This window comes from Littorina saxatilis, linkage group LG14, assembly GCF_037325665.1.
Source record: "Littorina saxatilis isolate snail1 linkage group LG14, US_GU_Lsax_2.0, whole genome shotgun sequence".
In the NCBI taxonomy this organism is placed as follows: Eukaryota; Metazoa; Mollusca; class Gastropoda; order Littorinimorpha; family Littorinidae; genus Littorina; species Littorina saxatilis.
The window spans coordinates 31291099-31317764 of record NC_090258.1 but is presented as its reverse complement, the minus strand read 5'-3'; the positions used below and the strand labels follow the sequence as shown (position 1 = coordinate 31317764).

The 26666-nt window shown below is 40.6% G+C and overlaps 3 long non-coding RNA genes across 5 annotated transcripts; 2 read left to right on the top strand and 1 right to left on the bottom strand.

Moving 5' to 3' along the window:
- Positions 1-1188: 1188 nt before the first annotated feature.
- LOC138947580 (uncharacterized) lies at positions 1189-24608 on the top strand. Of its 2 annotated transcripts, none has more exons than XR_011449717.1 (4): positions 1189-1285; positions 2743-2950; positions 20304-20465; positions 23333-24608. It is a non-coding gene; the product is annotated as an uncharacterized lncRNA (long non-coding RNA). The 2 variants fall into 2 exon arrangements; XR_011449716.1 differs by having other exon boundaries at positions 1205-1326.
- LOC138947581 (uncharacterized) lies at positions 6113-17141 on the bottom strand. 2 transcript variants are annotated; one of them, XR_011449719.1, is made up of 3 exons: positions 16542-17141; positions 15780-16010; positions 6113-7184 (listed from the first exon to the last, which is right to left on the bottom strand). It is a non-coding gene; the product is annotated as an uncharacterized lncRNA (long non-coding RNA). The 2 variants fall into 2 exon arrangements; XR_011449718.1 differs by lacking the exon at positions 16542-17141 and having other exon boundaries at positions 15780-16192.
- On the top strand, positions 9995-13124 carry LOC138947561 (uncharacterized). The gene is made up of 2 exons (XR_011449709.1): positions 9995-10795; positions 11503-13124. It is a non-coding gene; the product is annotated as an uncharacterized lncRNA (long non-coding RNA).
- Positions 24609-26666: the final 2058 nt, after the last annotated feature.

Here is a 26666-nt window from a genome sequence, read left to right as displayed (position 1 = left end):
GCATTCAAATTACTAACTGACGACTACATTGTGAAAAAGTGAAACTTGATCACACGGGTTCACGATGGCTCAGGGGTAAGATAAACCACGCAAAAATAAATTCTTTGAAAATTGCTCGCTCTTTACGGAGGGCACCTAGGATGTTCTCAAGCGGTGAGTGTTTAAATGAAAGGGTGTTTGTACTGTTTGTAAAAGCCTGACAGTATCTGTGATGGTTTACGGGAGGCTTACTGTGCCTTTAATATAAGTCCGGGGAGTGTCTTGTAACAGTGTGAGGGTCACCTTAGTCACAGGCTTATAACTCAAACAGTTTTCGCTCTTTTCTAAAACGGGTTTCACCACTGGATAGAGCATAAAAAAACTCTTTAGGAAAATGTAAAAATATGAAAATCATGCAAAGGTGACATGCGACTCATTCCGTGGTGGAGAGTCACATTTGGATCCGTATTCATCTGTTTTTTCAAATAATAGTGGTAGACTTTTGTAAAAGCAAAATGTACACAATCTATACAGCCAGAAAAAATTAACTAAACTAAACTAAACTAAACTAAACTAAACTAAACTAAACCAAACTAAAATAAATTTAAAGAAACTAAAATAAATCAAATGAAAGTCCTGAGCTTTTTTCAAAGTGAATTTAGAGCTTAACTATTCTGAAAGAAAAAAAGATAAAGAAGAACACAATAAAGCTACAATAATAGACCCGACAGCGAATGTGTTGGTAGCAGAATTAGAATTGGCGAACTTGTTCAACCACTCACTGACACAGGCGGCGACTGAACGCACCCTTGTGCAAATAACAGGCCATTGAAATGCCGGTGAGATATTTACTTTAAAGCACCGCTGATGATGGGAAGAGAGAGAGAGAGAGAGAGAGAGAGAGAGAGAGAGAGAGAGAGAGAGAGAGAGAGAGAGAGAGAGAGAGAGAGAGAGAGAGAGAGAAACAAAGAGAGAGAGAGAGAGAGAGAGAGAGAGAGAGAGAGAGAGGGGGGGGGAGGTGAGAAAGAGAGAGAAAGGGAGAGCGAGAGAGAAAGAGAGAGAAAGAAATAGAGAGCGGGAAAGAGAGAGAGAGAGAGAGAGAGAGAGAGAGAGAGAGAGAGAGAGAGAGAGAGAGAGAGAGAGAGAGAGAGAGAGAGAGAGAGAGAGAAGCGAGAGCAAAAAGGAGAGGCGTGTTTTGGATTTGTGTGCGCACAAGGGACTTTTGTAAGGGACAGGCAATAAACGGATTCTGTAAGTTCTTGATGCAAACGGATTCATTGGAGGCAGAGACATACCCGCGGACTGTGTGAGTTTCTGTTGAGGATAGTTTCGCTGATATACTTATAGGTATGTGCTAAAGTCTGACTAAAAGAACTAGACTAAGGAAACTATAGAGTGTGTGCTTTTGGTAATTGATTACTTAACCACTTACCGTCGGTAAGTTTACAGGAGTTAAAAACTAGAGCAGAAATGTCTAATTGAAAATAGACCATCTGCACATTAATTTTGTTCAATATTTGGCTTTCAGAACAAAAGACGTGTTCGGGCAAATACGCTTTCGAATAGTAAATATTCAAGTTCAAGTTTATCATGTGCATCGTATACCAATCCGCCCCGTGAAAACACGATTATGTTCATTCTTCTGTGTAGTCTTTAGTGTTCTGTTCTCTTAAAAGCCTACCGGCACGGTTGGCCTAGTGGTAAGGCGTCCGCCCCGTGATCGGGAGGTCGTGGGTTCGAACGAAATTGGCAATCTAGTGGCTGCTCCGCCTGGCGTCTGGCATTATGGGGTTAGTGCTAGGACGGGTTGGTCCGGTGTCAGAATAATGTGACTGGGTGAGACATGAAGCCTGTGCTGCGACTTCTGTCTTGTGTGTGGCGCAAGTGTCAAAGCAGCACCGCCCTGATATGGCCCTTCGTGGTCGGCTGGGCGTTAAACAAACAAACAAATCTTAAAAGCCCGATCCGCTTCGCGAATACAGTTACCTCAGTTTGTTCGCCTCACTGTCTCAGATGTGGCCAACCTTTTACATGTGATAAGACCATCCCTCCCCTTGGTCACATACCAACAATGAACAGCCTGAGTGTTACATGTGATAAGACCATCCCTCCACTTGGTCACATACCAACAATGAACAGCCTGAGTGTTACATGTGATAAGACCATCCCTCCACTTGGTCACATACCAACAATGAACAGCCTGAGTGTTACATGTGATAAGACCATCCCTCCACTTGGTCACATACCAACAATGAACAGCCTGAGTGTTACATGTGATAAGACCATCCCTCCACTTGGTCACATACCAACAATGAACAGCCTGAGTGTTACATGTGATAAGACCATCCCTCCACTTGGTCACATACCAACAATGAACAGCCTGAGTGTTACATGTGATAAGACCATCCCTCCACTTGGTCACATACCAACAATAAACAGCCTGAGTCCTCTCTGTGGACAGCGCGTGGTAAGTCTTTTTTAAGAATTCATTTTGTTGATTAATTCATCAAAAATTCCAACTCACCACAGCAAGCCGTCAGGGCGTTGGTTTTTGGTATGTGACCAAGTGGGGGGATGGTCTTATCCCATGTAAAGGCCTGGCCACATCTGAGACGGCGAGGCGAACTGAGTTAACTGTATTCGTTGAAGCGGATCGGGCCTTTAAGAGAAGAGAACAACAAAGACTACACAGAGGAATGAACACAATCGTGTGGTATTGTGTGTGTTTTTACATCCAGTACGTACTAACTCCGTATTTTTCAGTACCAAGAAAAGGAGTCGAGGGCGGTCACTTTATTGACTACAAATCACAAATTGAAATAATCAAACATTTACAGCCTTGCAATCCGTGGGAGCAGTTTGGAAGTTTTTTTCTTCTTCTGGACGTTGCTTGTTTAGAATACATATTTGAGGATGGAAAGACTAACGATCATTGCGGTTCTGCTGCTGTTTGGTGTCCTCTGTTTTGCACGTAAGTACTCTCCGTCAATCTGAATTTATGTTTGCGTACCGGTCTCTGTCTCCCTATCGCTCTCTCCCCCCTGTCTATCTCTCTCTCTCTCTCTCTCTCTCTCTCTCTCTTCTCTCTCTCTCTTCTCTCTCTCTCTCTTCTCTCTCTCTCTCTCTCTCTCTCTCTCTCTTCTCTCTCTCTTCTCTCTCTCTCTCTCTCTCTCTCTCTCTCTCTCTCTTCTCTCTCTCTCTCTCTTCTCTCTCTCTCTCTCTCTCTCTCTCTCTCTCTCTCTCTGAGTCAGTGTTTGTGTGTGTGAGTGTCTGTGTGTGTGTGTGTATGTGTGTGCGTGTGTGTGTGCGTGTGTGTGTTTGTCTGTCAGTTTCTAAGTCAGTCTGGCTGTCTGTAAAATAGAGTAGATCATTATTATTATTATTATTGTGATTATTTGTATGCGCCTAATCTAGATATAGCCCTAGGCGCTTACATATTAAGATCATCAGTCAGGAAATAATTCATGATTGATCCATTCACCGATCAATTGATCACTGAGTTTGTTTTGAGTCACCGACTTATTGACTTATGAAGTTAATTTGTTCGACTGAAACCCATTGTATATATTGCTGGCCATTTGCGAATACAAATTATGGGCTGCATGGTATTCCTATCTCAATAAGTTAGAGCACGAGGCTTCTGATCCTCATATAACGAGTTCGAACCCGTGGACACGGGTACATTGACTCGATTTGCAGACTAATTAAGAGACGGTATCCATGTCCCACACCTTGTCACGAATGCCTCTTGCATTGAAATTGACCTCCGAATTGCGACAACCCCTGTTGTCTGACGACCGACTGACCAATAAAGAGTCAATAACGACTCTCATCTTAGTTTACCCGAGGCGACTATGTCCGTCTCAGTGTTTACGCTGATGGCACGTGAAAGACCTCGCTCAGTCTGACAGCAGAGCAGGTGGCTGATTATACATTAACACGCACACACGACTCGTGTTGCTGCTAGCTTTCCACTGGGAGGAACCGAATTCAATTTCACAGAAATCGGAGAAAAAAGAAAAAAGAAAACACACACACACACACACACACACACACACACCCCCCCCCCCCCCACACACACACACACCACAACCCTCGACTCGATTCCCCCTCTATATTAAAACATTTAGTCAAAACTTGACTAAATGTAAAAAAGATTAAAAAAAACAGTCAATGTTCGGAATTAACTATTTCAAGATTGTATGGGTAGTGATAAGGTGATAATGTGATATAATTTTTAAACAGGCAACGCATTGCTTCTATTTTTAGGCTTATCTCAGTAAGTGTGTGGGTACAATGTTTGCGTGTAACGATATGTATTTTATAAGTTACAGCTCCGTCCATCCTGGCATCCATGGTATCGCCTGATATTTTGTCGAGACTGGGTCAATGAATATGATGACGTCACTCGAGGCTCTGCCGAGAGTGACGTCATTATATTCTTTCACCCCGTCGAGACAAAATATCCCGCGATACCATGGATGGACGGAGCTGTAACGTATATATGGCATGACCAAAGTAAAGAGAATTTGTCATGGGATGTTGAAACAAATCATTGGAAATTCACCATGGGCAATCAACCCAAGCCTAGAAGTTGTAGAACTATATTTTGTTTCAGTCTTGGCAAGGCCAGTTTTGTCCAGTTCCGGAAAAGACATCATGAATTCATTCACCCTGCCGAGACGAAAAAAACAATTCCATGGATGAAAACGTATAAGCTTATTATCCCGTGACGCATCAAAGCTAAATTTTGTTTTGAAATGTCTTCACAACGTACAGATAACTTATAACGACATAATCGCCTTCACAAGACAGGAAAAACGCACACTTTGTTTTTCGTCTGCTACAAATCTAGTCTTGTTGGTTGACGGAGAGAATAAAGCTTCAACCGTACCTTCATCAACAGGAATAAATGCTCAATCCGCTGTCAGTTCGCAACTGAACCTTGTTTTTTTTCTTTAACTTTTTGGTTAACATTGAAACGGCAATCCAAAAGAGTGTTTCAGCTGTTTCAAGACACAGGCTTAGCTCACAGGCACTCGTCACGAGGTGGGCGTGGCCTATGGCTGTCACTTGTGATGGACGGGGGGTCTTTTCTTATGGTTTATACAAGGTATGATACTGATTCTCTCGACCTCGTCGACAAACTTCGCATTCCTGCCATACACAGCTTAGCAAAGCAAAACAACGGCTATGATAAAATCAAGTATACATTAAACTATCAGGCAGCTACAGATTTATACCAATTAGACGTTGCTACGGCTGTTATTTTGCAAAACGGCACGGATTTTGGCACACAAAAACCCACGTTGTTCTAGACCGAACGGAAGTTACGTATGACTTACTTCCCCTTATAATCAAACCAAGACAACAAGCTGTGCCTTCATTGGCTGAAGGAAAAATATTGCGCGAAATCTGACGTGTAGATCTGTTGTAGATTTGAGAAAACATAAGAAGATTGGTTACGTGTAATCTTGAATGAAATAGTAAGATTGTTTTTGTTGCTCAAGACTGTTATTTTTATGGAGCTTTTCTCAATGTCTGTCCAAAATTGCGCACCATAAGAGAGAGGGAGGGAGATAGAGAGGAAAGAGAGAAATTTTGTTTCCCATCCACATCAGGTACGGGTTGGTTGTTGATGTAGAACGATAGCAAAGCAGTCAGGTCAGATAATGCACACAGCACGAGACGCATGCAGAGAAGGATATACAATCAGGGTTCTTGCATGCTTACAGTGTGATCTTTATTGCTATTTTTCATCAATGAACATAATGCCACAGCAAAACAGTTTTAACCCAATTGTACTTTGTGGTTTATGTTGAGAGTGAAGTTAGGATTTATCTTTTCAAGAAGTAGACTCTGCAGTCGTTCAGGCTATCCAAGTAATCTAATTTGCAGGCTTAGATTCCCAGTTAGCTAGCACACAAAGAGCACCAAGTGCAGTGACATATGTGTACAGTACAGAGTAGGGCAACCGAGCTTGACCCATCTGTGCAATTATAAGTTGATCAAAATGCTAATCGAATTGATTGAAAATTAAGCAGATAATACCCTCCTGCTGCATATTTTATGCACACATTTTTTTCAACAAAGTAACTAATTGTTTACAGGTTCTAGTGTTCATCACAAGACATTCTTATTTATATTTTTATTTTCAGAAGCCATATACTCAGGATCATTCCACATCTCATACCTGCATGTGCATACTTCGAAACCATTGAAGAAGTCACACATGAGTAATTATATCATGATCCTTCATATATATTTATTTCAAATTAAATCTTTCATTAAACACCTCCATATGTTACTAATTCATACCAATGTACAACAATACAATTTAGCAACAACAATATAGAGAAAGACACACTTAACTAATAATCTGCATTCAAAATTATTACAACACTTCTTTCGACACACACACAAACACATACTGTTTGGAATCATACTGCTAAAGTTGAACGAACACATTTAACAGCAACATGCAAGCATTCATTCTTGTATTCAAGAAACATGCAAGTATACACTCTTCGTTCGTCTTTCAATAGACATTTTCCGAAAAAGACTGTGTTTGAGTGTTTATGGAGTAGTTTTATTTCTGGATGGTGAGCCGAGATAAAAAATTAAAAAAAACCACACACACATGTTGATCGTATAATAGTGAACAATAATCATAAAGTGCATATTTTGTGAAAGTGTTGGTGTCGGAAATATGCACGAGGTAGCCCACATTCACTGCCAGCATGATAGTTTGACTGCTGATTGAAAAAGTTAACACATGATGGTAGTACTCATAAGCTTGGATGTGCAGGTTTTGGAAAGAACAGTGCGTCATATTTATTTGCAGAAAATGTGTATCGGGACTGTGAGGCTTTTCATCACTTGCCTGAACATTATTATCCCTTGGCATAATTAAGGTTCATAAGGGTCGGCGGTCAATAAAACCCTCAGTAGATTTGTTTCCAAACATCGTCAACTGCAGTGTTGCTCTTAGGCCTAAGGTTGTTTTTTTCTCACTGGTCCACACTTTTTTTTTTCTGATTTGAAGCACTGTTGTGACCACTGGCTAATCAGCCTGCTGTCCGGTACATTTTGACATGTTGGAGGCCCTCTGATTGAAAATTTTTTGTGATAAATCTTGAAAAAGTTGGCCGCTAAGGTAAATCCACTTCCTCTCCACTGTATAGTTCTTGTCCATCAGACTGTTACTGAAACAAACAGTTCAGAATATCATTAGTGCGTATAGTCCTTAAAGGCCAACATCCACAAGAATTTTTCTCCTGGAGCGACCTAAACTTGAACCCGTCGCTATTCTTGCATGTCTGTTTACTTCGTGTTGCACGCAAAAATTGAGCGACTTCCTTGCCGCGTGGATTGACGAAGCTGTTTTATTCTCGTGACCCGGCTGAAAACACTGCAGTGCGTGCAGTTTTATTCTGTGGGTTCGACAGATTGACTAAATGTTGTAATTTCGCTTTCACGAATCAGGAACCGACAAGGAATAAGATGAAAGTGTTTTTAAATTGATTTCGACAATTTAATTTTGATAATAATTTTTATATTTTTAATTTTCAGAGCTTGTTTTTAATCCAAATATAACATATTTATATGTTTTTGGAATCAGAAAATGATGGAGAATAAGATGAACGTAAATTTGAATCGTTTTATAAAATTTTTTTTTGTTTTTTATAATTTTCAGATTTTTAATGACCTTTTCTGTTCGGCAACACACAACTTAACGTTGGGCTTTTCTCGGAAACTATAAAAGTGACCGGGCTCAAATTTTATGTGAACGTGACTCATTGTGTTGTGAATAGCAATTTCTTCCTGTCCATCTGATGCCTCATATAATATTCAGAACTGCGAAAGTGACTCGATCGAGCGTTTGCTCTTCTTGTTAATTTATGAGTTTTATGTCATGTTTTTTTTTGAAATTTATGAGTTTATGTCATATTGGTGTGCTTATACATATCAGTGGAGAAGGGGCATTGAATAAGTGTTTCTTTTTGATATCATTGTTCTGAATTTTGACTATTAGCTGGCATTTTACCTTTTGTTTCATTATTGTAGTTGTTACTTTTGTGTAGTGAAACTTGATAACTCACTGCTGCCCATGTCTAGGTTGTGTCAATTGTTTTTTCTTCACTGAACGTACCACTGATTATCAATGATGACATCAGTGTTTTGTTCTGTTTTTTCTCTGGCATTTGAATTTGCTTCAAATCATTGTGAACTTTTTTTTCCATGCAAAGTTACTGGTATATGTGAATATGTTAACACACTTCAAATCAAAACCTGAAATGTCTCCTTTTTAAAAGTAATTTTTTTAATTTCTTTTATTTAAATGGTACACATTCATATGATTGTCTCCCTTTTTTTTCCTTTTTTTTTGTTTTCCTTTTTTTTTTCTCTCTCCTTCTCTTATTTTGTTTTTTTCTTTCTTATTCTTCGGTTTGTTCTTCCTTTTATCTTCTTATCCTCTTTCTCTTGCTTGTTCCTTGTCCCAGTATGCTTTCACGCCGCCCCATCTAATTTTGTTTGTTTATTTGTTGCTTAACGTCCAGCCGACTACGCAGAGCCATATCAGGACGAGGAAGGGGGGGATGAAGGGGGCCACTTGTCAAGCGATTCCTGTTTACAAATGCACTAACCCATTACTTGTGTCCCAGCAGGCTTTAGTAAAACTAAATTAATACCTACTGGAAGATTACCAGTTTCCAGTATGTTAAAATAGGCTTAACCTATCTACTGCTGGACTTACATCAGAACACTAACAGATTAAACTATACATGAATCGCGAGACAAGCGGCAAGAGAAGAGATTTTTGGAAAAAATACAGGTGAATGAGCAAGAAGGCAGAAAAAAGAAAAGAATTCATGAAGAAAAAGAGAGCATGACAGGAAAGAGGAACCAAAAATCTACCTAACAGCAAACTAGAAAGCTCCTGCGGTTCCAAAAACAGGAGGGGCCTTTAATTTCATAACCGCAGTGCCCCACTGCGGGAGCCCCATCTAATTATTTTGTGCTCCATCCACGTGAATTTCGTTCAGCTGCCTTGTCCGAAATGTGTGTGGGGCACATATGTATGTTTAATGTCAATGTTCATGTTTCAAGTTCCTTGCTTTGTGAATTGCATACCAATGTTTTATGCAGTCGTGATAGATTCTAAATGTATGTGTTATCCTAGTTTGGTGTACATTGACTGGATTTCGATCCCTGGAGAATGGGCATTAACTAAGTGTTTGTTTGTGATATCATTAGTAATCTGAAGTTCAACTATTAGCTGGCTTGTAGAACTTTTTTTCTCTTTTTGTTGCTGTTCTGTATTCAAACATGTTGATACAACTCACTGCTGCCTATGCCTAGGCTGTGCCAATTATTTATTTATTTGTTTACATCAATGTGATATAGTGACGAGTGTACATCAAAATTCTCTCTTATAAGTTATACTGGATTCTTCACTGCATGTACTACGGCGTATCGATGATGACTATCAGGGTTTTGTTCTATTTATTCTTTGTTCTGCCAATTTGAATTCTGCTTTGAATAGTATTTTGATCATTTTTGTTTCCGTGCTGCTGGTATGTCAAAATGCAGTGAAATTAAAACCTGGAAGTCACAATGGCAATAAGCGAGATTCAAATCTCTCCTTTGTTTTAAGGGCAGACACCACAGTGAAAAAAGTGATTTTTTTGTTCCCTGGTCATTTCCGTTTTCTTTCTGATTCTGGATTTTGAACCTCTTCTGGTTACTCTGATGTACTGGTTTTAGATCAGAATTAATCATAAACGGTCAAAACGGCTAAATGAACAATGTATGTGTATGCAATTGTGTATTGAAAACACACAAAACAGCAAAAAAATGCGTAGGTTTGAGTGGTGACTGTGAGTCAAACAAATCGTGAACGGTAGTCACGTTTGCATGACTGGAATGAGTTGTCTTTTCTTTGCTAGGATCAGTTCATACTGCGGACAACGGGAATTTCCGTTTACTGGTTTCGCGCCGTTTGTAACAGCAACAAGAAGACATTCCAAAGAGCCGAAGAGAACCGATGAAGATTCCGGGAAATTCCGTATGAACAATTTTCGCTACTGACCAATCGAATCGCGGATATTAAACTTCGTTTATGCTCGGTCTCGTTCGGTTCGATTCGGCCTTCCCAGAATGCAATATTCTTCAATTTCCGCCAGATCTTGCCAAAGGCGATGTGAAACATTTACAGCTGCGATTTTCCTTGGATATCTTTGTGGAATCTTCAGTTTATCACACGTTTTACCCCGATTTCAGTGCTAGACACGCAAAGGATGATTATTGGGTAAAATCAGATCAGTTGCAGAGGCTGGCGTGACAGAAGTTTAAAAAGAAAGTGCGAGTCGATAGTGTCGTCTGCTATTGCTACGAACGAATCGGAAGATCAAGTTTGTGCATTCAACTTCGTCCAGAATGAAAATTGGCTGGAAACTATGTTGCTTCCCTTGCAACAGCTGGGTTGGAGCAAGAAATCACCATCGGTGGTGTACGTTTGAAGCACGTTTCCATGTGTGTTTTGAACCACGACTTATTTTAGAGTTGCGGAGCGGAATGTGTACGGCAGTAAGGACAACACGGAGTTCGCCATTTATGGCAACGAAAAGGCAGACCCTATATCTTTTTTCGGGAAAAAAGCAAATAAACTGCTTAAAAAAAGAACAATCAATACAAAAATGACTTTGTTCAGCCATGGTGCAACACCATGCATCTCCTGGGAAATCTGCTGCAGCTGAATACTAGCCCAAGCAGAGCAGTAAAGATTCCAAGCAGCTGATAAAGCTTGTAGTAGGTATGCATTTTTTCTTCTTTTTTTTGACAGAAATGTAGAAGTTTATACATGTGTTTGGTTATGTTTGCGGCTCTGGCTCTGTGTGTTCATGTGTGTGACTGTGTGTGACTGCTGAAGAAGAGAATCTTACTAACAACACCCTGATGCAAAGAAACTGAATAGGATGCAAAGTCAGTAATGTGCGGCTACTGTGAAGCTTGGTTGTCACAAGGTTTGTCCTGTTGGGGAAAAACATCTGTTCTTTCCTCATTTATTTTCTTGAGCATATTACTTATAGCTTCCTCCTGTGATCAAAGTTTTCTTGTGGCACAAACAAACATGCATTCACATGGACCAGTGAGTGAACATTGCTTGTGGTCATACTTCCCATGCAGACCATATGGTTTCTGCATGCAGTCAGAGACATACATACAGAGATGCGAAGCGAGGGCCGCTCGCATGAAGTATGTGCAATAGCTGTAGACCAGACCAGCACTGCCTTAGCACCGTTCACATGATTTTTCAACATCTTTTTGTTCACTGCTTGACTATTAGCACTGACATAAGCATGCGCCGAAATATCACATATTACAATACCTGTTTTTCAAATGTGTGTGTGTGTAGGAGGGGGGGGGGGGGGGGGGTCATTGTTGGGAAAATGTGAATAGCCGTATTGAGTTTGTAATAGACATATCATATTATTAATTTTGAATTTATGTTCTCTACAGATGGTGAGGTGGAAGCTGGAGAGGAGCTTCCAAAGTACCCATGGCACTGCATGGCAATTCACAGAAGTCAACCCTAATATCGTAGTATAAAAAGTAAAGGACACTGTTATAAATTTCCCTGATAAATCAAAGCAAGTCCAAAAGAGGTCCAAGATAAGAGGCTTCACTGGTAACAATTTGGGAATTATGGATGGGCATAATTTATGCAGCGTGCACATAACGGATGAGAGTTGATCATTGTGACCTTGGAACAGGTTCCTTGGTGCTTGCAGAACACTGGCTGTTTTTTTTTAACATTTTGTTGAATTTAGTTTCCGTTTTTCTTGTGGAACTCAGCAAGACTTGTTGTTTTGTCAGTGTTGTTTTGTTACATGTTTCGTAAACGTTTGTGTGAAAAAAAATCATTTTCTTCATGTTTTGTGCATTTTCTCAAAACTACTTTTTTGTCACTTCAAAAGCCTAAGGCTTTTTTTCTAATAAACTTGCGTTGTTGAAACTTTGCGTACATCTTGAGTGTGTTATTTTGCAGAAACTGATTGAGGGATTTGTTGAAAAAAATTTTTCTTGAGAAGTTATACCCTTTTTGGGGGCGTTTTTTCATGAAATTCAACATCACTCACTTTCATCATTGATATTTTTTAAATGACTTGAGATATCAAAAAAAGCCTCAATCAGTTTCTCGGCATTGTGCTGAAGTATAAATAACAAGCATCAAAACTAAATTTCATGCAGTTTTAAAAAAGCCTTAGGGTTTTAAAAAGGGGCAGTTTGGTGGCCATCTTGGATTGCTACCATGGCAACCGATGGTCCAATTTTTATTTTTTTTCCATTTTCTCAGGAGATAGACTGAGTACTTAAATTCTAAAACAATTGTTGACCCAAGAGTTATGAAACAAAAAAAATCACTTTTAACACCAGTGCCTCCCCTTAATCAATTTATTTGACTGCATTTTTGTTTTAGAACTTGTACATAATTATGATCATCTCTGTTATCGAACCTGCACGCTTGACCTTTGTCTTTCTGGATCAATACAATGTTGTGCACTGCCCATTATTTGTTTGTGAGTGCGTAAAGCGGTTGTGTGGTCTGCGTAAAATTGTGTAGGTCAATCGTGACATCTGCGTGGAGAGTGCGTCAAATGCGTGAGAATGCGTAAAGCAATTGTGACATCTGCGTGGAGAGTGCGTCAAATGCGTGAGAATGCGTACAGCAATTGTGACATCTGCGTGAAGAGAGCGTAAAAAGCGCGTAATGCCTGAGAATGCGTCAATAATTCGTGACATCTGCGTGGAGAGTGCGTAAGATGATCAGGACATCTGCGTCAAGAGCGCGTTAAATGCGTAAAGCAATCGTGTCGTCTGCGTGGAGAGCGCGTTAATAGCGTGAGAATGCGTAAAGCAATCGTGACGTCTGCGTGGAGAGTGCGAATTTGTCTTGGTGTCAAATAAGCGTGCGCTGGAGGTGCGTATGGTCTGCGTAATCTGAGGGAAAACGAGTGTGTCACGCATGTATTTCGCTTTGCAAAATCGCGCGCGTTACGCATGCGTCCAGTGCAGTTGTTACGCAGAGTTTGGCGACTGCGACACGCATTCGCTGCGCAAAATTTTGCTGGCTGGGGTGTGTGTGTGTGTGTGTGTGTGTGTGTCTGTCTGTGTTTGTGTGAGTGTGTGTGCGTGTGTGTGCGCGTGCAGGCGTACGTGCGTGTGTACGTGTGTGCATGGACACATACCAACAAGTCGCGTAGTCAAGTTTTCACTAAATGTTTTAACATAGAGGGGGAATCGAGACGAGGGTCGTGGTGTATGTGCGTGTGTGTGTGTGTCTGTGTGTGTGTGTGTGTGTGTAGAGCGATTCAGACTAAACTACTGGACCGATCTTTATGAAATTTGACATGAGAGTTCCTGGGTATGAAATCCCCGAACGTTTTTTTCATTTTTTTGATAAATGTCTTTGATGACGTCATATCCGGCTTTTCGTGAAAGTTGAGGCGGCACTGTCACGCCCTCATTTTTCAACCAAATTGGTTGACATTTTGGTCAAGTAATCTTCGACGAAGCCCGGACTTCGGTATATGTTATATTTAGATTAAAAACAAGCTCTGAAAATTAAATATATAAAAATTATTATCAAAATTAAATTGTCGAAATCAATTTAAAAACACTTTCATCTTATTCCTTGTCGGTTCCTGATTCCAAAAACATATAGATATGATATGTTTGGATTAAAAACACGCTCAGAAAGTTAAAACGAAGAGAGGTACAGAAAAGCGTGCTATCGTTCTCAGCGCAACTACTACCCCGCTCTTCTTGTCAATTTCACTGCCTTTGCCGTGAGCGGTGGACTGACGATGTTACGAGTATACGGTCTTGCTGCGTTGCATTGCGTTTAGTTTCATTCTGTGAGTTCGACAGCTACTTGACTAAATATCAATCATTCGATCATGTGACGCTTTTAAATACTCATTAATTATTTTATCTTGACCGCATGCCTTATTGTTTTTCAGCTTGTCTATACATTTGATAACTTCCTCCTTTGTAAAAGGCGCATTAAGAAATTCATTACTTGCTTCATTTAAAGGTTCATTACTATCCTCCATTTCATTTTCATCACACTCTTGTAGTTTATTGAAATGTTCGAAAAACTCCGAACAAGTTGGATAGTTAGTTTTGGAATTATTTTTTTTATTTTTATTTTTATTTAGAAGATTCCAGTATGCTTTCGGGTCATTACTTCTTAACTTTCTCAAAGTTTTAACGAACTCATTATGATACAACTTGCATTCCTTTTTTATTGTCTTTTTATATTCATTAAAAGCACTCTTTTTTTCATGTTCATTGAACGCATTTTTAAAGCGTCTTGCTTTATTTTTCGCATGTAAATGCAATACCGAAGTCCGGGCTTCGTCGAACAATACTTGACCAAAATTTCAACCAATTTGGTTGAAAAATGAGAGCGTGACAGTGCCGCCTCAACTTTTACGAAAAGCCGGATATGACGTCACCAAAGACATTTATCAAAAAAATGAAAAAAAGTATGGGAATATCATACCCAGGAACTCTCATGTCAAATTTCATAAAGATCGGTCCAGTAGTTTAGTCTGAATCGCTCTACACACACACACGCACATACACACACATACATACACACACACACAGACACACATACACCACGACCCTCGTCTCGATTCCCCCCTCTACGTTAAAACATTTAGTCAAAACTTGACTAAATGTAAAAACGCTGGCACTGGACCCGAGTACTCTTCAGACTGGCTCGCTCCCCCAGTATGAAAGTTTTTGTCTTGTGCACGTGGATTTAAAAAAAAAAAAAATTAATTTATTTTACACAATTAAAAAAATTATTAGAGTAAAATAATAAACAATAGTAAACAAGAATTAAAAAAAAAACACAAAAAACATAGACCACACATGCCGGGAATCGAACCCGGATCACTTTGGCCATAGGCGGACGTGCTACGACAACTTTACTAGAGTTGTGCGCCTTGAATCACTGTGTCCCTGTCGCTCTCTCTCGTGCTCTCTGTCTCTCTTTCAGTCTCACCGAGATCAAACACTGCATTGTTTGTTTCTTTGCCGAGACCAAATCCCCACCCGCTGCTGCGCTGGCTGGCTTGCAAATCGTCTCGCATGCGATACGCATGCTTTTCTCGTGATCGGCGGTTCTTTTTGGCGAACTGCCTCGGGTTCAAGTTTAGGTCGCTCCAGGAGAAAAATTCTTGTGGATGTTGGCCTTTAAGCCAAAACACTGCAGCTTTTTTCGTTCACCTCTCCATCTACTTATTTGTTTTGCTTTTGTACGTAGTACACTCACTCTCTTATCACACAGAGTTTCTCAAATAAAAAAAGAAACAAAACTAAAAACAGAGGGAACAAGCAAACAAACACCACCACAACCAAGAAGAAGAACAACCTAGCTGAAGACAAGCTGTTTTGCATAACGCAAACATGTGCATAACTCAAAATGGTAATTAGACAGGTAATTAATCATGTCTAAAAGCCAATTCCTAGAAGTGTGTAAATAGTCAAAGCTCTAACTAAAAATGTAAAATAAAAATGTATCACTAGAAAACACACACACACACACACACACACACACAAACACACACACACACACACACACACACACACGCGCGCGCGCACACACACACACACACACACACACACACACACACACACACACACACACACACACAGATGATCTTGTATTTTCTGATAACATGTCCTAATTAAACCATTGAAGACTAGGTGTCTGAACTTACTCAGAGATGAAGAGTTGACCTTCTGTTGTTATTCCTCAAGAGATTAGTTCTGCTCATGCATGTCGCCTCGGGTTTTCCGTGTTCGGCCTGCATGCAGTTCCCCAAGCATCCGCTGTGTAAACGGATGTCTCTTTGTCACGTCTGTAGCTCCACTGGATATGAGGCTTCTTGTAAAGTTCTTCTGCAATTTGCTGTTCCAGCACTATCAGTCATCAATGTAGAATACTCCACCTGCAAAAGTGTCAATACCCCTAATAATTATGTGTCAAATAACTTCTGATTCATAATGTAGATCTACACCCGATAGCCGAAATTGTGTGACTGGACAACTGATGTGTAAACCTGATGAAATATAATCTGTATTTGGTATCACTCGAAAATTGCTGCTTCCATATTCAGCTATGAATCTTTAAATTACAATTTGAAACTGATTTACCCCTCCCCTTCGCTTTCAAAAATCACATCAATCTGAGAGAGGAAACATAAAATCCCCTAACTTGTCATTTGCTTCTGGTCGTTAGATCTAAATTACAACTGAACTAGGTGCACAGACTGAGTTTGAGATCTACTTGAATGAGTGAGCTGCCGCATACCCACGCTACCCAATCTCTCTCTCTCTCTCTTCCTCTTCCTCTCTCTCTCTCTCTCTCTCTCTCTCTCTCTCTCTCTCTCTCTCTCTCTCTCTCTCTCTCTCTTTCAAATAACCTGCTGAAGGGTTGGGGATACATGTGTTTGGGATTATCTATTCGAAAATTCGCTCACCTTCAAATGTGGACTCCGTTGCGTCTTCAGCAGAACATGGTCAAAACCATGGGTCATATGTTTCGTGACGTTCAACAACAGGCTTTGAATGAGTTCATCGGCAGTAAACAAACAATTCTCTCATCTCTGCTCGTGGTTGAAACACAACCACAATCCCTGACAAAACAGATTTTCCAGTTTTCGAAAACTATCGGAAGACTTGATGCACTGGTCACACTGGCCGAATCAGCTATATATTTTCTCTGGTGAATCCATGATTTCCAACTCCATCACAAGGATGAGACAATCTAAATTTATGTTTGCATCCCATTATCTGGAAGTTGCAAGAAGAATCAAGGAATAGGAAAGTTGGCGGTGAACAGACAGATCGACTGACGAACGCCGCTGACAACTTTTTAATTATGCCTGGTCACGGGGTCACATGCGCAGAAAACATGCGCAACCTGTCTGTCGTCTGCTGCAATCTCGGTTTCTGATAACTTCACTACTTCCGTTCGGTCTAGAGCAACGAAGAGAGTTTTACCTTGTAATAGTAGTAGTACTGAGAGCGCACAGGCCCCGCCCACTTTGATCCCGACCCGATCGTGACGAGTGCCTGTGGCTTAGCTCCTTCTTTTGAGTTGCTTTTCAGTCTAAAATGACACCGGAAGCGAACAAATTGTCGCGTATACTGTCGTCACAAAAAGACGTCATGACAAAGTTACACGCAAAGCGAAAGAGACTTTGACGTCATTTACTTTTGTTCGGAATTTTCCGTCTGTTCCTAGCTTGTCAGTGAAGACCTGACGTGAGTAAGCTTACCCTTTGCAGCTGTGAAATAATCAGTCTTGTGTCTCGGTCGTGTAGGTACAGAGTTTGCTTCTGCAATCATTGTGTTCGTGTTGATGACGGCTTCATAAGATTTCCATTTTCTTGTTTCTGCGGCTGCGCAAGTTATTTTGCCTAGGTCATGGCCGAACTTTAGGCCTACGGAGAAATATCGCTGGATATTTTCTCCCTAGATTAACAGAGACAAAGAAGGGAAGTCATGCTGTATGATGTGAATATGCGATGTGAATGTTACTACATGCATGGTTGATTGATTGATTAATTGATTGATTTTACAGACACACAGTCAAGCTTGTAATTTCTCTTTTAGAGATGAATAAAGATTATTGTATTGTATTGTATTGTAGTGGAAGCGTTGTTTTCCCTCGTTTCCATAGAAACACCGAGGCAAGCCTACATTGTCACATGTAGCTTACTTCAGTGTGTCAATGAAAAAGCAAGGAAAAACAAGGTTAGGCAACTCATACAAATCCTGCACAGTTATTTTCTGTAATTCGTCTGTATGTTATTAAAGGCACAGTAAGCCTCCCGTCAATCATCACAGATACTGTCAGGCTTTTACACACTGTACAAACACCCTTTCATTTAAACACTCGCCGCTTGAGAACATCTTAGGTGCTCTCCGTAAAGAGCGAGCAATTTTCAAAGAATGTATTTTTGCGTAGTTTATCTTACCCCTGAGCCATCGTGAACCTGTGTGATCCAGTTTCCTTTTTTTCACAATGTAGTCGTCAGTTTGAGATTCGCTGTAAGCTTATCTGTAACAGCACGTTATTATGTACCTCTGAATCTAAACGCAACAAACGGCTGCGATTCACACGAACTCTAGCGATGGCTTTTGTCACGTTCCAATATATCACTTAAGGTGATTATGAACCGGTTAATTACTACTAATTAACTAACCACACCACGATCCACTCTCGCAGTCATACAATTAAATAGAGTCAACAAAAGTATAAGTTTCAGACGCCTGTTTATGTATAAACTCGCCACCTCCCTCGAGCCTTCACTCAAAATATGTTCCTTTTACGTTCTCAACACGTAAAAAACCCGTGATCACTGACAAAATGCCAGTAGTATATAGAAAATTATAGTAACACGCTGATCCCGTGTAAATACAGTCAAATGAGAATGTTCTGTTCAAAAAGCTCTAGTTCATGCAGGGGTCACACACCCCACGTTGTCACTACTCCAATGAAATCACAGATAAGAAAAGACAACGGTGGTCAACGGGGTGCGTAAGACACGGTGCACTTAGCTTTCTTTCTGTATGCTGGTTAGCCGGTATGCTGGTTAGCCGGGTTGCTGGTTAGCCGGTTTGCTGGTTAGCCGGTTCGCTGGTTAGCCGGTCTGCTGGTTAGCCGGTCTGCGTAGCTTCCTCAGGTCCCAGTTCCAAAGTCTGCGGCTAGCAGTGTCCCGCCAAAGGCAGCCGTGCAGCAGTTACAGGAACACGAAACGAAGGCTGCAAACAGAAAGCATCGGTGCACTAAACATGTCAGCTACCCCTCACCCACCACCTTAAAACGTGTCATCTTTAAATACCTCATCGAGCACGTGGGCCTGCACAAAACGGACTTTTTACAACAACAAAACAGTCATTTTCCGTCCTTCTCTCCCTATCTGCAAAAACCATATACAGATTAGTATTTTAGCGTCACAGAGAGTAAATTATGCGCTAACCTGGAAAGAACAACAGAGAGTATTTCATTCCACAACACAGACTCATCAACAGCGTTAAATAATGATTTATTACCTCAAAAGCCTATGATTGTACTCTCAATGGAAGCAAAGTCCGCCTCCTCCCTGGAACAGCCTCTGTTCGTCAACAGTGACCAAAAACCTCCAGAACCCCTTGTCGAATCCTTATGCGAAAGCCATCGCCGACGAAGGAATGTTGACGACTTGTCCTCAGCAAAACAGGTGCAGTGAGAAAGAAATAACTAATGGAAGTTCCCCTAGAGTGCCGAATATAATATTCGGTGAAAATCCATCATACTCTAGAAACTGTGTATTAGATCCTTCCCCTTCTGCCGCTGGGTGTCAAGTGCGCCGTCCTTGTGTCTCTGTCAGACAACCTAGCCAATAACACGTGACTGACCTTGTCACAAAACCAGTCCAGCTATACACAATTCTGCCTCCCAAGCAGAAAAAAGACACGAGAAACTCAATCCGTGAAAATCCCGTGCGCGCTGTCAGCGAAAAACCGTCAGCCCTATGACAGCAGAAACCCCCACTGTGAAACTCGTGCGCTACAAAACATCCGTGCTCGTTGAGCACTGTCAGCAAACTCTGCTGTAGCCCAATATCACGCACAGGCGCTTTCTATCATAACTGACCAAGAACAGGCACTCCACCGAGTGACACTTTCCTGGTCTCTGTCACCCGATCGTGACAGCTTTTGACTGTTCAGTGGAACTGGCGATAGGCATAACCGTCGTCTGCTACGAGAACCACGACCTTGCATGACCCTGCCACCGGGCTTTTCTTTTTTTACACTTTCAAAACTTCGAATTGTACTGATCTTGTCTTGATGAAAAAATAATTCTTGTATGATTTAAGAATGTTTGTGTAACAAGCTGTCAATGTATTATTTAGATTTTAAACGTTAGGTCTAGCGCCAAAACGCACCGTCCGATTTTGTTATCAGACAATCCGCAAAATTAATTCTTTGAATATTGCTCGCTCTTTACGTAGGGCACCTAGGATGTTTTCAAGCGGTGAGTGTTGAAACGAAAGGGTGTTTGTACTGTGTGTAAAAGCCTGAGAGTGTCTGTGACCAGAAACTGATGGTTTACGCGAAGCTGTGTGTGCCTTTAACATTTATTATCGGCATGAACATCTTAAGCCTGACAGTATCTGTGATAGTTTACGGCAGGTGTACTGTGCCTTTAACAAAAACACTTAAACATTGAAAATGAAATCCTACTTTTGCAGCCAGCACAGTTCAGGGGAGGCAAATGTGTCTGAGCTGTTCGTACTCGTCGCTGAGTACGACCAGTTTCCTCCCTTGCCTGGACGACCCATGGAACTGGGGCGGCGGCAACGTGAGACAGAGATGCAACTTCAACTGTTTCATTGATATTCGCTTTGATATGAGTAAGTCAATCGATTGTTTGTCAGTTAGTTTGTATGTCTGTTCGTCTGTCTTACTTTCATGACTTTATTTTGTTGACATTTTTTTGAATGTTTTTCAAACTTGTTCAGATGTTCCCCTGATTAGGGACATAATAAGTGGATCTGTTAATGACTGTGAGTGTGTGTATGTGTGGGTGTGTGTGTGTGTGTGTGTGTGTGTGTGTGTGTGTGTGTGTGTGTGCGTGTGTGTGTGTGTGTGTGTATGTTCGTGAGTGCGTGCGTGTGTGTGTTTGTGTGTGTGTGCATATCAAAACAGTGGAGGCGAATTCAGTATTAGAGCTCACAGTCCTGTGTTATAGCTGCCTTGTTTTGTTTAGCGTGTGCTGACAAAACACTAGCCCCTGCTCGTCAAGCGTTAAACGGTTTGTCTTTCGCCGCTAGCCTGCAGGCGAGTTGGCGTTGTTTATCTCTGGTGGCCACTGTTTATAATTCAGAATCTCGGAACCGAGTCTCAGTAAAAACTCTTGGAGAAGTCTGCAAAGCGAAGACCAGAGCTTTTTTGCTATGTATGTGGGGGTTTTGCAGACGACATTTTGAAGCATACGCGTTGCCATGACTGCATCAAAATGTTGTATTAAAAACTTCGATAAAGTATCTCAGTTGCACATTTTAGCAAGGTCAATCATTATGCTAATTTAAAATCGCTTCAAGCACTTATTGATTAAAACCAAAACTGTGAAATATAATCTGCTAACACTTTCTTTTATCTATCTAGAGAGTATTGCCAGGATGGTCACGTGCTTCCGTCTTAAATAAACGGGATTAGTGTATGCCACAGTACAAGGATGAACCGAGTTGCATTCACTTAAGTGGCCGTAACACATGTTAAATAGCAATCTGTTTAACAGAGCTCTGTAAAGCACACAATCTCCCCCCCCCCTCCCCAGCCCCCCAAACAGATTAACAAAATAAAAGAAGATGATTTTAGAAACAGCAGCCGGAGAGAGGCCCGGGGGGGGGGGGGGGGGGATTAAAGATTGGAATTTAATTATAATTGGATAGATCCGCCGCACTGCCAAGAAAAGTGTACAGTGTTTCACCCACTTTCCCGAAAATATATGCATCTGTGTTAAAATTGTCAAAATGGAGTTCCAACTTATCATCAGTGATCAGACATAATTATGTAGATAGATGATCAATGTAGGCTATATTATATCTCTGTTATCATGCACTACTGACTCAACAACACAAATACTTGCTGAATATAATATCTCTATTTGAAAGCATATCCAAAGGAACCTTTTGTCTCTGTTGATAAATATCGAAGTTCATTGCATTATCTTTACTCTAGACTTGTATTCAGTTTCTCTGTCAGAGCGGCAAAGTATCGTCTGCTACAGACACCGACCCAGCAGTAAGAAAGCATAGGCTCTAGCTGAATACATTTTATTTTTTTCTCGTCAAAAGTAGAAAATACATTCATTTGTAAAGAAGAACTAGGGTTTAGATGAAAAGGTTAGTCAGTGTAATATATCATATATACCAATAGATTAAGGAAGATTTTTCAAGAAAGTGCCGATTGTGTTTTTTGTGGTTAGGCCTATCTTTTATCGCGAGTTCCGACAGTAGCGGCTCGGTTACTGCGGACCAGCATAACTGAGTTCACACAGAACTATTCTCAGCTGCACTCAACATGGAAAAAACCCTGTGTTAATTGTTTCAAGACAACCACATTTTGTAACACTACTTTGAAACTTCTGCTTCTTGTCATCATTATAATCATTGCAAGGGCTCCAGGAACTGAGAAATGTTAAACACACTTAAAACCACGTAAATGTTACAGGAAGGCGCCTTTACCGCCTATGCATGGTGCCACAGATTTCAGCAGCTAGCGGCCGCCGTGACCTTGCAAGGCGGAGCATCGAAATTTGCGCGGAATATTCAAAGAGCTTAAACCACACTCACTTTTTTTTCTTGAAAACAGCATAAATATTGTTTTAAGCGTAATAAGTTTAATCTGTATGTATGCTGGAGGTGTAAATGCACTAACATGCATATTTTGTTGCTTGTAAGATGTAGTGTTCACTTACAAAACTTTGACAAGTTTGGTCTTTCGGTTGGCGGTGTAATGTGATTCTTATGTACCGGTTCGACATGTAGGAAACAGCAGTATTTAACTGATTTCTTCCGCATTGAATGTTTCTTTGTGCAATCAGTATAGAAGATTGCAGAGAGTGTATTCTGATGATTTAAAATGTGTGTATTATTATTAAGCAGCCCTGATAGTACTGACTATGTCTCTTTCTACTAAACTGACTCAGTGTGTGACTTCTTAACTGTGCACATTTTCAGCCAGAAATTCATTTCTCTTCCTTGTCTTGCTTGCAAATTTGTTCTTTCCTGGCCGAGCGATAACATAAACACTCCTGCCAAGGGTTGTGTTCTGCGATGTTTTAGAGCTCGGAAAGGCAGCAGAGGGCTTGTCATCAGCTTTCCCTAAATGGATTGCTTGAGGGCTAATAAGGAAGGGATACTGCTATATCAGTGGTGGTTGTTGACATCTTGTATATATACAGCTTGCTGAATCCTAATGCATGGGCCAAAGAAGGAAACTCGGCTCCACTGATTTGATATGTCAGTGTGTGTGTGTGTGTGTGTGTGTGTGTGTGTGTGTGCTTGTGTGCGTGCGCGTGTGTGTGTTTATTTTTATCATAACTTTTTGAAGCGTTCCCTTCATGCTTGGTTTTGTACCAGAATTGTTCCGTGGTCGCGTGTTTGTTTCTCTTGAATTTTAGTTTTATTTCATAAAGGTAGCAAAGAAAATGTAACATCCACAATCTAATAAAAAAAAACCATATGTTTGACGCCGCGTATCGTTTTTTGTGCAGATACGGAACAATTCGCGTATGCTTTCCGTGGCTGCTCGCCCGATAATACCGTCCGGGAAAACAAATGCTACGAGCTTAGTGACGTCATCTACTGTTATGCCGCTTGCGCAGGGGAAGACTACTGCAATAATTGGAACGCCACTGATATCATCGCGACCTATTCCACTTCTTCTTCGCCGCAGTTGCTTCCCTTTGCTGCGCTTATTTGTGTGGTGTCTGCAGTAGTTTGGTTTGTCTGTGGGAAAGCTTTTCAAAACTGATGTGTTGTTGATTGCGTTTTTTTGTGTATGCGCCTAAGATCTTGAATCGATGTTCTTATTTGTAATTAACTGAGTTAGTTAATCTTTTTATTAATTTATTAATTAATTTATTTATGTTAATGTTAACAAATGAAGAACAACAACAAAAGAGCAAATAAAGGAAACAAACAGACAAAAAAAAAACCCACACAAACAAACAAAAATACAAACAAACAAACAAAAATACAAACAAACAAACAAAAATACAAACAAACAAACAAAAATACAAACAAACAAACAAAAATACAAACAAACAAACAAACAAGCAAAAATCAAGCGAACAAACAAACTCAGACCCTGCTCTATTATGACTGAAACTATTTTATAACATTGTAGTCATCATGAGGTTTAAACGTCCTTCTGAGCTTCCAATCCTAAAAGCTGTGAACATGGCAGCAGCTCACTGCATCTGAATAGCTCTTCATAGAATACTCTTTAATCAAACATGTTTTAATTCTTTTGATGTTTTTTGTAAAACAACAAAACGGTTGATATATTATGAATACACCCACACCCACTCCCACATCCACACACACACACACACACACACACTCACACACACACACACACAAACACACACACACACTCCCACACACACACAAACACACACACACACACACACAAACACACACACACACACACACACACACACACACACACACACACACGAACACACACACACACACACACGAACACACACACACACACAAACACACACACACAAACACACACACACACTCACACACACACACACAAACACACACACACAAACACACACACACACACACACACACACACGTGCGCGGACACACCCACACACACGTGCGCGCACAAAACACGGCACAGCAGGAAAAGCCTTTGCATCTCTATATACAATATTTCTTGCTTTTGACACCGAAAAGGTTGTTGTTATGATTTGTCGCTGTATCTATCACTGTTTGCAAAGAAGGGTGTGTGAATAAATGTCTTTGTCATCATTTTCAAGAGTTTTGTTTTTTTATTCATAACCAGTTGGGTAACAAACACACTGTACAAATGTGATAAATCGAGGTGGTGAATGGGTTTGAGCTTTCAGGTGAAACGTGGATTGTCAAAGTAAAAGCCAATGACGCTGATTGTTTTATGTGTGGAGCCATCGCGGCTTTGGATTCGTGTTTTCGAGGACAACGATTGTAAGCATTCACTCACAAAGACCCAATCAAAGTTGATAATTACCGCGGCGACTCATGGTCGTGTGTGTGTGTGTGTGTGTGTGTGTGTGTGTGTGTGTGTGTGTGTGTGTGTGTGTGTGTGTGCGTGTGCGTGTGTGTGTGTGCGTGTGTGTGTGTAAATAATATTAAAATCAGCAAACTTCAAAATGTTACATATTAGAAGCCGGAATGGACGGTTTTCTGTCGTTTTCGGGAGTGATCGAGCTATCGTCTTCCAGTATTAAAAAGAAGTAGCTAAGATTTTTCTGCACAGAATTTGATTATTGTAGGCTCAGTGGAACAGTCCTATCATTCTCAGATAGATGTATTCAAAGTTTATTTTTATTTTACAAATTAAAGCCCCAGTCTGTTTCAAATGGTTCACAGATCGATTTATTACTCACGAAAAAAACCAGTTCTAACCTTACGGAACACACTCGGAATGACACGTTTAAATGGCTATTTAGCTTGCGGAGACCACACACCAGATTTCGTGATTTATGTTACCCCTGATCCATCGTCGATCCGTGTCGATCCGTGTCGATCCGTGTCGATCCGTGTCACACACTTTCCTTTTTTTCACAATTTTGTCGTCCTTTTCTGTTTGTCATTTCAATACGACTCGCTGTATCTGCAATAACACGTTGTTGTGTACCTCTGAATCTAAAATACAACAAACGACAAAGAACTTGAGCAAGCGATATGCAGAAAATTCGTCTGTAACCAGGGAAGACAACTCTTTCACTACCCGTACAAACACTAAACAGTTAGTAAATAAAACAAACCCACCTGAACTTTGAAAATGAAATCCTACTTTTGCAGCCAGCACAGTTCAAGGGAGGCAAATGTGTCTCAGCTGTCAGTACGCGCCGTCATCGGAGAAAAAAGACATAAGAAACAAGTCGCGTGAAGCGATATAAAAACATTTAGTCAAGCTGTCTGCATCAAAGTAACAGATTAACACCATACAACAGTCATCGCCGAGACTATATTAAGATAGTCTCGAGTAACCACATCAAAAGACCGAGACGGGTCACGCTCGTCTCCGCGTAGCGTGCGAACGCAGTACTTACTTAACCTATTTTCTGTACTTCTGAGCACGTTTGTAGAGTAAACATGAAATATGTATATATTTTTGAATTCAGGAGGAATTGAGGAATACGATTCAATCATTTTTAAATATGTTAGTGAAAACTCGATTTTAATGACAACTTTAATGAGCAAACTAATTAATTAATTATTTAAGCTGCCAAGCTGAACTTCAAACCCATAGTCCGGACTTTGTCGAAGATTGCTTGACCAAAATTTCAAACAGATCGATTGAAAAATGAGGGCGTGACAGTGCTGCCTCAACTTTCACAAAAAAGCCGGATATGACGTCATCAAATACATTTATCGAAAAAATGAAAAATAAATATATCGGGATATCATACCCAGGAACTCTCATGTAAAATTTAATGAAGATCAGTCCAGTAGTTTTCTCTGAATCGCTGTACACACACGCACACACACACACACACACACACACACACACACACACACACACACACACACACACACACACACACACACACACACACACACACACACACACACACACACCCACATATACACCACAACCCTCGACTCGATTCCCCCTCTATATTAAAACATTTAGTCAAAACTTGACTAAATGTAAAAAAGAAAAAAACAAGTCGCGTAAGGCGAAATTACAACATTTAGTCAAGCTGTCGAACTAACAGAATGAAACTGAACTCACTGCATTTTTACAGCAAGAGCGTATACTCGTAGCATCGTCAGTCCACCGCTCGATGCAAAGACAGTGACATTGACAAGAAGAGCGGG